Source organism: Ambystoma mexicanum, unplaced genomic scaffold (assembly GCF_040938575.1).
Source record: "Ambystoma mexicanum isolate Mex_15411 unplaced genomic scaffold, UKY_AmexF1_1 Mex_scaf1, whole genome shotgun sequence".
Lineage (NCBI taxonomy): Eukaryota > Metazoa > Chordata > Amphibia > Caudata > Ambystomatidae > Ambystoma > Ambystoma mexicanum.
The window spans coordinates 457,934-471,123 of NW_027182324.1; the positions used below are offsets into that span (position 1 = coordinate 457,934).

The following is a 13,190-nucleotide window of genomic DNA, read 5'->3' on the forward strand; positions in this document are numbered from 1 at the left end:
GTCTCCCCAATATTAAAACTTTGTACAAAGATTGCTATTTCATGCTATTTAGAAGCACAGTCAGGCTTGAAATGTTGGCAAAGCATCCAAAAACTCTGGACTCCACTACCTTAGAGTCATATTGCCCAAGGTTGCGATGCCATCAGAAATAGCACATATTAGAATGAGCAATTCATATTTCCTGCTTAATTTTTTGTAAAAGAAGCAAAGGTACACCTGAACAGTGACTTGAACCCTGGACCCTCAGATTAAAAGTCTGATGCTCTACCGACTGAGCTATCCAGGCACAGGGATCACTGTCCATTTGAAACTTGATTTTCACTCTACAGCACCTCCATACATGGCTACCTCACTGGTCAATAAAGGAAATGAATTACTAGTGCATTACACACATTTTGACACTGGAGACATAACTTTTTTCAGTCATTCCGTATCCAGATATAGAGATTTGCAGCATCTAGGACTTTAATGTTCACCCACTTACGGATTTGAATGTTTTGCCACATTCATGAGTGCAAACTTGCTCCCCAGTAAAGACGAACATGTGCTCCTCAATGCACACACTGGGCAATGCAGTCCACTCTAAATCGATGATTAATGACATGCTCGTTTTGTGCAATGGAGTTTCAGTCAATTGGAAAACATTTTGAAAAGTTATATTGCAACAGAAGCCCACCCTTAAAAAAGTGGATTTCACTTCTAAATGATTACATGAGGAAGGAAAGGAGACCAGATGCAAAAAACGGTGCTGTGGCTTAGTTGGTTAAAGCGCCTGTCTAGTAAACAGGAGATCCTGAGTTCGAATCTCAGCAGCGCCTGTCTGCTTTTTTTCGACCAATCTGTCTCCCCAATATTAAAACTTTGTACAAAGATTGCTATTTCATGCTATTTAGAAGCACAGTCAGGCTTGAAATGTTGGCAAAGCATCCAAGAACTCTGGACTCCACTACCTTAGAGTCATATTGCCCAAGGTTGCGATGCCATCAGAAATAGCACATATTAGAATGAGCAATTCATATTTCCTGCTTAATTTTTTGTAAAAGAAGCAAAGGTACGCCTGAACAGGGACTTGAACCCTGGACCCTGAGATTAAAAGTCTGATGCTCTACCGACTGAGCTATCCAGGCACAAGGATCAATGCCCATTTGAAACTTGATTTTCACTCTACAGCACCTCCATACATGGCTACCTCACTGGTCAATAAAGGAAATGAATTACTAGTGCATTACACACATTTTGACACTGGAGACATAACGTTTTTCAGTCATTCCGTATCCAGATATAGAGATTTGCAGCATCTAGGATTTTAATGTTCACCCACTTACGGATTTGAATGTTTTGCCACATTCATGAGTGCAAAATTGCTCCCCAGTAAAGGCGAACATGTGCTCCTCAATACACACACTGGGCAATGCAGTCCACTCTAAATCAACGATTAATGACATGCTCGTTTTGTGCAATGGAGTTTCAGTCAATTGGAAAACATTTTGTAAAGTTATATTGCAACAGAAGCCCAGCCTTAAAAAAAGTGAATTTCACTTCTAAATGATTACATGAGGAAGGAAAGGAGACCAGATGCAAAAGAGGTGCTGTGGCTTAGTTGGTTAAAGCGCCTGTCCAGTAAACAGGAGATCCTGAGTTCGAGTTTCAGCAGCGCCTGTCTGCTTTTTTTTCGACCAATCTGTCTCCCCAATATTAAAACTTTGTACAAAGATTGTTATTTCATGCTATTTAGAAGCACAGTCAGGCTTGAAATGTTGGCAAAGCATCCAATAATTCTGGACTCCACTACCTTAGAGTCATATTGCCCAAGGTTGCGATGCCATCAGAAATAGCACATATTAGAATGAGCAATTCATATTTCCTGCTTAATTTTTTGTAAAAGATGCGAAGGTACGCCTGAGCAGGGACTTGAACCCTGGACCCTCAGATTAAAAGTCTGATGCTCTACCGACTGAGCTGTCCAGGCACAGGGATCACTGCCCATTTGAAACTTGATTTTCACTCTACAGCACCTCCATACATGGCTACCTCACTGGTCAATAAAGGAAATGAATTACTAGTGCATTACACACATTTTGACAATGGAGACATAACTTTTTTCAGTCATTCCGTATCCAGATATAGAGATTTGCAGCATCTAGGACTTTAATGTTCACCCACTTACGGATTTGAATGTTTTGCCACATTCATGAGTGCAAACTTGCTCCCCAGTAAAGACGAACATGTGCTCCTCAATGCACACACTGGGCAATGCAGTCCACTCTAAATCGACGATTAATGACATGCTCGTTTTGTGCAATGGAGTTTCAGTCAATTGGAAAACATTTTGAAAAGTTATATTGCAACAGAAGCCCAGCCTTAAAAAAAATGGATTTCACTTCTAAATGATTACATGAGGAAGGAAAGGAGACCAGATGCAAAAAAGGTGCTGTGGCTTAGTTGGTTAAAGCGCCTGTCTAGTAAACAGGAGATCCTGAGTTCGAATCTCAGCAGCGCCTGTCTGCTTTTTTTTCGACCAATCTGTCTCCCCAATATTAAAACTTTGTACAAAGATTGCTATTTCATGCTATTTAGAAGCACAGTCAGGCTTGAAATGTTGGCAAAGCATCCAAAAACTCTGGACTCCACTACCTTAGAGTCATATTGCCCAAGGTTGCGATGCCATCAGAAATAGCACATATTAGAATGAGCAATTCATATTTCCTGCTTAATTTTTTGTAAAAGAAGCAAAGGTACGCCTGAACAGGGACTTGAACCCTGGACCCTCAGATTAAAAGTCTGATGCTCTACCGACTGAGCTATCCAGGCACAGAGTGGCAATGCAGTCCACTCTAAATCGACGATTAATGACATGCTCCTTTTGTGCAATGGAGTTTCAGTCAATTGGAAAACATTTTGTAAAGTTATATTGCAACAGAAGCCCAGCCTTAAAAAAAGTGAATTTCACTTCTAAATGATTACATGAGGAAGGAAAGGAGACCAGATGCAAAAGAGGTGCTGTGGCTTAGTTGGTTAAAGCGCCTGTCTAGTAAACAGGAGATCCGGAGTTCGAATCTCAGCAGCGCCTGTCTGCTTTTTTTTTCGACCAATCTGTCTCCCCAATTTTAAAACTTTGTACAAAGATTGTTATTTCATGCTATTTAGAAGCACAGTCAGGCTTGAAATGTTGGCAAAGCATCCAATAATTCTGGACTCCACTACCTTAGAGTCATATTGCCCAAGGTTGCGATGCCATCAGAAATAGCACATATTAGAATGAGCAATTCATATTTCCTGCTAAATTTTTTGTAAAAGAAGCAAAGATACGCCTGAACAGGGACTTGAACCCTGGACCCTCAGATTAAAAGTCTGATGCTCTACCGACTGAGCTATCCAGGCACAGGGATCAATGCCCATTTGAAACTTGATTTTCACTCTACAGCACCTCCATACATGGCTACCTCACTGGTCAATAAAGGAAATGAATTACTAGTGCATTACACACATTTTGACACTGGAGACATAACTTTTTTCAGTCATTCCGTATCCAGATATAGAGATTTGCAGCATCTAGGACTTTAATGTTCACCCACTTACGGATTTGAATGTTTTGCCACATTCATGAGTGCAAACTTGCTCCCCAGTAAAGACGAACATGTGCTCCTCAATGCACACACTGGGCAATGCAGTCCACTCTAAATCGACGATTAATGACATGCTCGTTTTGTGCAATGGAGTTTCAGTCAATTGGAAAACATTTTGAAAAGTTATATTGCAACAGAAGCCCAGCCTTAAAAAAGTGGATTTCACTTCTAAATGATTACATGAGGAAGGAAAGGAGACCAGATGTAAAAAAGGTGCTGTGGCTTAGTTGGTTAAAGCGCCTGTCTAGTAAACAGGAGATCCTGAGTTCGAATCTCAGCAGCGCCTGTCTGCTTTTTTTTCGACCAATCTGTCTCCCCAATATTAAAACTTTGTACAAAGATTGCTATTTCATGCTATTTAGAACCACAGTCAGGCTTGAAATGTTGGCAAAGCATCCAAGAACTCTGGACTCCACTACCTTAGAGTCATATTGCCCAAGGTTGCGATGCCATCAGAAATAGCACATATTAGAATGAGCAATTCATATTTCCTGCTTAATTTTTTGTAAAAGAAGCAAAGGTACGCCTGACCAGGGACTTGAACCCTGGACCCTCAAATTAAAAGTCTGATGCTCTACCGACTGAGCTATCCAGGCACAGGTATCACTGCCATTTGAAACTTGATTTTCACTCTACAGCACCTCCATACATGGCTACCTCACTGGTCAATAAAGGAAATGAATTACTAGTGCATTACACACATTTTGACACTGGAGACATAACTTTTTTCAGTCATTCCGTATCCAGATATAGAGATTTGCAGCATCTAGGACTTTAATGTTCACCCACTTACGGATTTGAATGTTTTGCCACATTCATGAGTGCAAACTTGCTCCCCAGTAAAGACGAACATGTGCTCCTCAATGCACACACTGGGCAATGCAGTCCACTCTAAATCGACGATTAATGACATGCTCGTTTTGTGCAATGGAGTTTCAGTCAATTGGAAAACATCTTGAAAAGTTATATTGCAACAGAAGCCCAGCCTTAAAAAAAGTGGATTTCACTTCTAAATGATAACATGAGGAAGGAAAGGAGACCAGATGCAAAAAAGGTGCTGTGGCTTAGTTGGTTAAAGCGCCTGTCTAGTAAAAAGGAGATCCTGAGTTCGAATCTCAGCAGCGCCTGTCTGCTTTTTTTTCGACCAATCTGTCTCCCCAATATTAAAACTTTGTACAAAGATTGCTATTTCATGCTATTTAGAAGCACAGTCAGGCTTGAAATGTTGGCAAAGCACCCAAGAACTCTGGTCTCCACTACCTTAGAGTCATATTGCCCAAGGTTGAGATGCCATCAGAAATAACACATATTCGAATGAGCAATTCATATTTCCTGCTTAATTTTTTGTAAAAGAAGCAAAGGTACGCTTGAACAGGGACTTGAATCCTGGACCCACAGGATCACTGCCCATTTGAAACTTGATTTTCACTCTACAGCACCTCCATACATGGCTACCTCACTGGTCAATAAAGGAAATGAATTACTAGTGCATTACACACATTTTGACACTGGAGACATGACTTTTTTCAGTCATTCCGTATCCAGATATAGAGATTTGCAGCATCTAGGACTTTAATGGTCATCCACCCCACGGATTTGAATGTTTTGCCACATTCATGAGTGCAAACTTGCTCCCCAGTAAAGACGTACATGTGCTCCTCAATGCACACACTGGGCAATGCAGTCCACTCTAAATCGTCGATTACTGACATGTTCGTTTTGTGCAATGGAGTTTCAGTCAATTGGAAAACATTTTGAAAAGTTATATTGCAACAGAAGCCCAGCCTTAAAAAAAGTGGATTTCACTTCTAAATGATTACATGAGGAAGGAAAAGAGACCAGATGCAACAGGGACTTGAACCCTGGACCCTCAGATTAAAAGTCTGATGCTCTACCGACTGAGCTATCCAGGCACATGGATCACTGCCCATTTGAAACTTGATTTTCACTCTACAGCACCTCCATACATGGCTACCTCACTGGTCAATAAAGGAAATTAATTACTAGTGCATTACACACATTTTGACACTGGAGACATAACTTTTTCAGTCATTCCTTATCCAGATGTAGAGATTTGCAGCATCTAGGACTTTAATTGTCACCCACTTACGGATTTGAATGTTTTGCCACATTCTTGAGTGCAAACTTACTCCCCAGTAAAGACGTACATGTGCTCCTCAATGCACACACTGGGCAATGCAGTCCGCTCTAAATCGACGATTAATGACATGCTCGTTTTGTGCAATGGAGTTTCAGTCAATTGGAAAACATTTTGAAAAGTTATATTGCAACAGAAGCCCAGCCTTAAAAAAAATGGATTTCACTTCTAAATGATTACATGAGGAAGGAAAGGAGACCAGATGCAAAAAAGGTGCTGTGGCTTAGTTGGTTAAAGCGCCTGTCTAGTAAACAGGAGATCCTGAGTTCGAATCTCAGCAGCGCCTGTCTGCTTTTTTTTCGACCAATCTGTCTCCCCAATATTAAAACTTTGTACAAAGATTGCTATTTCATGCTATTTAGAAGCACAGTCAGGCTTGAAATGTTGGCAAAGCATCCAAAAACTCTGGACTCCACTACCTTAGAGTCATATTGCCCAAGGTTGCGATGCCATCAAAAATAGCACATATTAGAATGAGCAATTCATATTTCCTGCTTAATTTTTTGTAAAAGAAGCAAAGGTACGCCTGAACAGTGACTTGAACCCTGGACCCTCAGATTAAAAGTCTGATGCTCTACCGACTGAGCTATCCAGGCACAGGGATCACTGCCCATTTGAAACTTGATTTTCACTCTACAGCACCTCCATACATGGCTACCTCACTGGTCAATAAAGGAAATGAATTACTAGTGCATTACACACATTTTGACACTGGAGACATAACTTTTTTCAGTCATTCCGTATCCAGATATAGAGATTTGCAGCATCTAGGACTTTAATGTTCACCCACTTACGGATTTGAATGTTTTGCCACATTCATGAGTGCAAAATTGCTCCCCAGTAAAGGCGAACATGTGCTCCTCAATACACACACTGGGCAATGCAGTCCACTCTAAATCAACGATTAATGACATGCTCGTTTTGTGCAATGGAGTTTCAGTCAATTGGAAAACATTTTGTAAAGTTATATTGCAACAGAAGCCCAGCCTTAAAAAAGTGGATTTCACTTCTAAATGATTACATGAGAATGGAAAGGAGACCAGATGCAAAAAAGGTGCTGTGGCTTAGTTGGTTAAAGCGCCTGTCTAGTAAACAGGAGATCCTGAGTTCGAATCTCAGCAGCGCCTGTCTGCTTTTTTTTCGACCAATCTGTCTCCCCAATATTAAAACTTTGTACAAAGATTGCTATTTCATGCTATTTAGAAGCACAGTCAGGCTTGAAATGTTGGCAAAGCATCCAAGAACTCTGGACTCCACTACCTTAGAGTCATATTGCCCAAGGTTGCGATGCCATCAGAAATAGCACATATTAGAATGAGCAATTCATATTTCCTGCTTAATTTTTTGTAAAAGAAGCAAAGGTACGCCTGAACAGGGACTTGAACCCTGGACCCTCAGATTAAAAGTCTGATGCTCTACCGACTGAGCTATCCAGGCACAGGGATCACTGCTCATTTGAAACTTGATTTTCACTCTACAGCACCTCCATACATGGCTACCTCACTGGTCAATAAAGGAAATGAATTACTAGTGCATTACACACATTTTGACACTGGAGACATAACTTTTTTCAGTCATTCCGTATCCAGATATAGAGATTTGCAGCATCTAGGACTTTAATGTTCACCCACTTACGGATTTGAATGTTTTGCCACATTCATGAGTGCAAACTTGCTCCCCAGTAAAGACGAACATGTGCTCCTCAATGCACACACTGGGCAATGCAGTCCACTCTAAATCGACGATTAATGACATGCTCGTTTTGTGCAATGGAGTTTCAGTCAATTGGAAAACATTTTGAAAAGTTATATTGCAACAGAAGCCCAGCCTTAAAAAAGTGGATTTCACTTCTAAATGATTACATGAGGAAGGAAAGGAGACCAGATGCAAAAAAGGTGCTATGGCTTAGTTGGTTAAAGCGCCTGTCTAGTAAACAGGAGATCCTGAGTTCGAATCTCAGCAGCGCCTGTCTGCTTTTTTTTCGACCAATCTGTCTCCCCAATATTAAAACTTTGAACAAAGATTGCTATTTCATGCTATTTAGAAGCACAGTCAGGCTTGAAATGTTGGCAAAGCATCCAAGAACTCTGGACTCCACTACCTTAGAGTCATATTGCCCAAGGTTGCGATGCCATCAGAAATAGCACATATTAGAATGAGCAATTCATATTTCCTGCTTAATTTTTTGTAAAAGAAGCGAAGGTACGCCTGAGCAGGGACTTGAACCCTAGACCCTCAGATTAAAAGTCTGATACTCTACCGACTGAGCTTTCCAGGCACAGGGATCACTGCCCATTTGAAACTTGATTTTCACTCTACAGCACCTTCATACATGGCTACCTCACTGGTCAATAAAGGAAATGAATTACTAGTGCATTACACACATTTTGACACTGGAGACATAACTTTTTTCAGCCATTCCGTATCCAGATATAGAGATTTGCAGCATCTAGGACTTTAATGTTCACCCACTTACGGATTTGAATGTTTTGCCACATTCATGAGTGCAAACTTGCTCCCCAGTAAAGACGAACATGTGCTCCTCAATGCACACACTGGACAATGCAGTCCACTCTAAATCGACGATTAATGACATGCTCGTTTTGTGCAATGGAGTTTCAGTCAATTGGAAAACATTTTGAAAAGTTATATTGCAACAGAAGCCCAGCCTTAAAAAAAATGGATTTCACTTCTAAATGATTACATGAGGAAGGAAAGGAGACCAGATGCAAAAAAGGTGCTGTGGCTTAGTTGGTTAAAGCGCCTGTCTAGTAAACAGGAGATCCTGAGTTCGAATCTCAGCAGCGCATGTCTGCTTTTTTTTCGACCAATCTGTCTCCCCAATATTAAAACTTTGTACAAAGATTGCTATTTCATGCTATTTAGAAGCACAGTCAGGCTTGAAATGTTGGCAAAGCATCCAAAAACTCTGGACTCCACTACCTTAGAGTCATATTGCCCAAGGTTGCGATGCCATCAGAAATAGCACATATTAGAATGAGCAATTCATATTTCCTGCTTAATTTTTTGTAAAAGAAGCAAAGGTACACCTGAACAGTGACTTGAACCCTGGACCCTCAGATTAAAAGTCTGATGCTCTACCGACTGAGCTATCCAGGCACAGGGATCACTGCCCATTTGAAACTTGATTTTCACTCTACAGCACCTCCATACATGGCTACCTCACTGGTCAATAAAGGAAATGAATTACTAGTGCATTACACACATTTTGACACTGGAGACATAACTTTTTTCAGTCATTCCGTATCCAGATATAGAGATTTGCAGCATCTAGGACTTTAATGTTCACCCACTTACGGATTTGAATGTTTTGCCACATTCATGAGTGCAAACTTGCTCCCCAGTAAAGACGAACATGTGCTCCTCAATGCACACACTGGGCAATGCAGTCCACTCTAAATCGATGATTAATGACATGCTCGTTTTGTGCAATGGAGTTTCAGTCAATTGGAAAACATTTTGAAAAGTTATATTGCAACAGAAGCCCACCCTTAAAAAAGTGGATTTCACTTCTAAATGATTACATGAGGAAGGAAAGGAGACCAGATGCAAAAAAGGTGCTGTGGCTTAGTTGGTTAAAGCGCCTGTCTAGTAAACTGGAGATCCTGAGTTCGAATCTCAGCAGCGCCTGTCTGCTTTTTTTCGACCAATCTGTCTCCCCAATATTAAAACTTTGTACAAAGATTGCTATTTCATGCTATTTAGAAGCACAGTCAGGCTTGAAATGTTGGCAAAGGATCCAAGAACTCTGGACTCCACTACCTTAGAGTCATATTGCCCAAGGTTGCGATGCCATCAGAAATAGCACATATTAGAATGAGCAATTCATATTTCCTGCTTAAATTTTTGTAAAAGAAGCAAAGGTACGCCTGAACATGGACTTGAACCCTGGACCCTCAGATTAAAAGTCTGATGCTCTACCGACTGAGCTATCCAGGCACAGGGATCACTGCTCATTTGAAACTTGATTTTCACTCTACAGCACCTCCATACATGGCTACCTCACTGGTCAATAAAGGAAATGAATTACTAGTGCATTACACACATTTTGACACTGGAGACATAACTTTTTTCAGTCATTCCGTATCCAGATATAGAGATTTGCAGCATCTAGGACTTTAATGTTCACCCACTTACGGATTTGAATGTTTTGCCACATTCATGAGTGCAAACTTGCTCCCCAGTAAAGACGAACATGTGCTCCTCAATGCACACACTGGGCAATGCAGTCCACTCTAAATCGACGATTAATGACATGCTTGTTTTGTGCAATGGAGTTTCAGTCAATTGGAAAACATTTTGAAAAGTTATATTGCAACAGAAGCCCAGCCTTAAAAAAGTGGATTTCACTTCTAAATGATTACATGAGGAAGGAAAGGAGACCAGATGTAAAAAAGGTGCTGTGGCTTAGTTGGTTAAAGCGCCTGTCTAGTAAACAGGAGATCCTGAGTTCGAATCTCAGCAGCGCCTGTCTGCTTTTTTTTCGACCAATCTGTCTCCCCAATATTAAAAATTTGTACAAAGATTGCTATTTCATGCTATTTAGAACCACAGTCAGGCTTGAAATGTTGGCAAAGCATCCAAGAACTCTGGACTCCACTACCTTAGAGTCATATTGCCCAAGGTTGCGATGCCATCAGAAATAGCACATATTAGAATGAGCAATTCATATTTCCTGCTTAATTTTTTGTAAAAGATGCGAAGGTACGCCTGAGCAGGGACTTGAACCCTGGACCCTCAGATTAAAAGTCTGATGCTCTACCGACTGAGCTATCCAGGCACAGGGATCACTGCCCATTTGAAACTTGATTTTCACTCTACAGCACCTCCATACATGGCTACCTCACTGGTCAATAAAGGAAATGAATTACTAGTGCATTACACACATTTTGACAATGGAGACATAACTTTTTTCAGTCATTCCGTATCCAGATATAGAGATTTGCAGCATCTAGGACTTTAATGTTCACCCACTTACGGATTTGAATGTTTTGCCACATTCATGAGTGCAAACTTGCTCCCCAGTAAAGACGAACATGTGCTCCTCAATGCACACACTGGGCAATGCAGTCCACTCTAAATCGACGATTAATGACATGCTCGTTTTGTGCAATGGAGTTTCAGTCAATTGGAAAACATTTTGAAAAGTTATATTGCAACAGAAGCCCAGCCTTAAAAAAAATGGATTTCACTTCTAAATGATTACATGAGGAAGGAAAGGAGACCAGATGCAAAAAAGGTGCTGTGGCTTAGTTGGTTAAAGCGCCTGTCTAGTAAACAGGAGATCCTGAGTTCGAATCTCAGCAGCGCCTGTCTGCTTTTTTTTTTCGACCAATCTGTCTCCCCAATATTAAAACTTTGTACAAAGATTGCTATTTCATGCTATTTAGAAGCACAGTCAGGCTTGAAATGTTGGCAAAGCATCCAAAAACTCTGGACTCCACTACCTTAGAGTCATATTGCCCAAGGTTGCGATGCCATCAGAAATAGCACATATTAGAATGAGCAATTCATATTTCCTGCTTAATTTTTTGTAAAAGAAGCAAAGGTACGCCTGAACAGTGACTTGAACCCTAGACCCTCAGATTAAAAGTCTGATGCTCTACCGACTGAGCTATCCAGGCACAGGGATCAGTGCCCATTTGAAACTTGATTTTCACTCTACAGCACCTCCATACATGGCTACCTCACTGGTCAATAAAGGAAATGAATTACTAGTGCATTACACACATTTTGACACTGGAGACATAACTTTTTTCAGTCATTCCGTATCCAGATATAGAGATTTGCAGCATCTAGGACTTTAATGTTCACCCACTTACGGATTTGAATGTTTTGCCACATTCATGAGTGCAAACTTGCTCCCCAGTAAAGACGAACATGTGCTCCTCAATGCACACACTGGGCAATGCAGTCCACTCTAAATCGACGATTAATGACATGCTCGTTTTGTGCAATGGAGTTTCAGTCAATTGGAAAACATTTTGAAAAGTTATATTGCAACAGAAGCCCAGCCTTAAAAAAAATGGATTTCACTTCTAAATGATTACATGAGGAAGGAAAGGAGACCAGATGCAAAAAAGGTGCTGTGGCTTAGTTGGTTAAAGCAAGTGCCTGTCTAGTAAACAGGAGATCCTGAGTTCGAATCTCAGCAGCGCCTGTCTGCTTTTTTTTCGACCAATCTGTCTCCCCAATATTAAAACTTTGTACAAAGATTGCTATTTCATGCTATTTAGAAGCACAGTCAGGCTTGAAATGTTGGCAAAGCATCCAAAAACTCTGGACTCCACTACCTTAGAGTCATATTGCCCAAGGTTGCGATGCCATCAGAAATAGCACATATTAGGAAGAGCAATTCATATTTCCTGCTTAATTTTTTGTAAAAGAAGCAAAGGTACGCCTGAACAGTGACTTGAACCCTGGACCCTCAGATTAAAAGTCTGATGCTCTACCGACTGAGCTATCCAGGCACAGGGATCACTGCCCATTTGAAACTTGATTTTCACTCTACAGCACCTCCATACATGGCTACCTCACTGGTCAATAAAGGAAATGAATTACTAGTGCATTACACACATTTTGACACTGGAGACATAACTTTTTTCAGTCATTCCGTATCCAGATATAGAGATTTGCAGCATCTAGGACTTTAATGTTCACCCACTTACGGATTTGAATGTTTTGCCACATTCATGAGTGCAAACTTGCTCCCCAGTAAAGACGAACATGTGCTCCTCAATGCACACACTGGGCAATGCAGTCCACTCTAAATCGACGATTAATGACATGCTCGTTTTGTGCAATGGAGTTTCAGTCAATTGGAAAACATTTTGAAAAGTTATATTGCAACAGAAGCCCAGCCTTAAAAAAAGTGGATTTCACTTCTAAATGATTACATGAGGAAGGAAAGGAGACTAGATGCAAAAAAGGTGCTGTGGCTTAGTTGGTTAAAGCGCCTGTCAAGTAAACAGGAGATCCTGAGTTCGAATCTCAGCAGCGCCTCTCTGCTTTTTTTTCGACCAATCTGTCTCCCCAATATTAAAACTTTGTACAAAGATTGCTATTGCATGCTATTTAGAAGCACAGTCAGGCTTAAAATGTTGGCAAAGCATCCAAGAACTCTGGACTCCACTACCTTCGAGTCATATTGCCCAAGGTTGCCATGCCATCAGAAATAGCAAATATTAGAATGAGCAATTCATATTTCCTGCTTAATTTATTGTAAAAGAAGCAAAGGTACGCCTGAACAGGGACTTGAACCCTGGACCCTCAGATTAAAAGTCTGATGTTCTACCGACTGAGCTATCCAGGCACAGGGATCACTACCCATTTGAAACTTGATTTTCACTCTACAGCACCTCCATACATGGCTACCTCACTGGTCA

The 13,190-nt window shown here is 40.8% G+C and overlaps 3 non-coding genes across 3 annotated transcripts; all 3 read right to left on the minus strand.

Annotated features, from left to right (window-relative positions):
• Nucleotides 1-2,738: 2,738 nt before the first annotated feature.
• Nucleotides 2,739-2,811, minus strand: TRNAK-UUU (transfer RNA lysine (anticodon UUU)). The gene has a single exon. It is a non-coding gene; the product is annotated as a tRNA-Lys (tRNA).
• A 497-nt stretch (nucleotides 2,812-3,308) lies between these two features.
• TRNAK-UUU (transfer RNA lysine (anticodon UUU)) lies at nucleotides 3,309-3,381 on the minus strand. Its single transcript has one exon. It is a non-coding gene; the product is annotated as a tRNA-Lys (tRNA).
• A 3,767-nt stretch (nucleotides 3,382-7,148) lies between these two features.
• TRNAK-UUU (transfer RNA lysine (anticodon UUU)) lies at nucleotides 7,149-7,221 on the minus strand. Its single transcript has one exon. It is a non-coding gene; the product is annotated as a tRNA-Lys (tRNA).
• Between the last annotated feature and the right edge of the window lie 5,969 nt (nucleotides 7,222-13,190).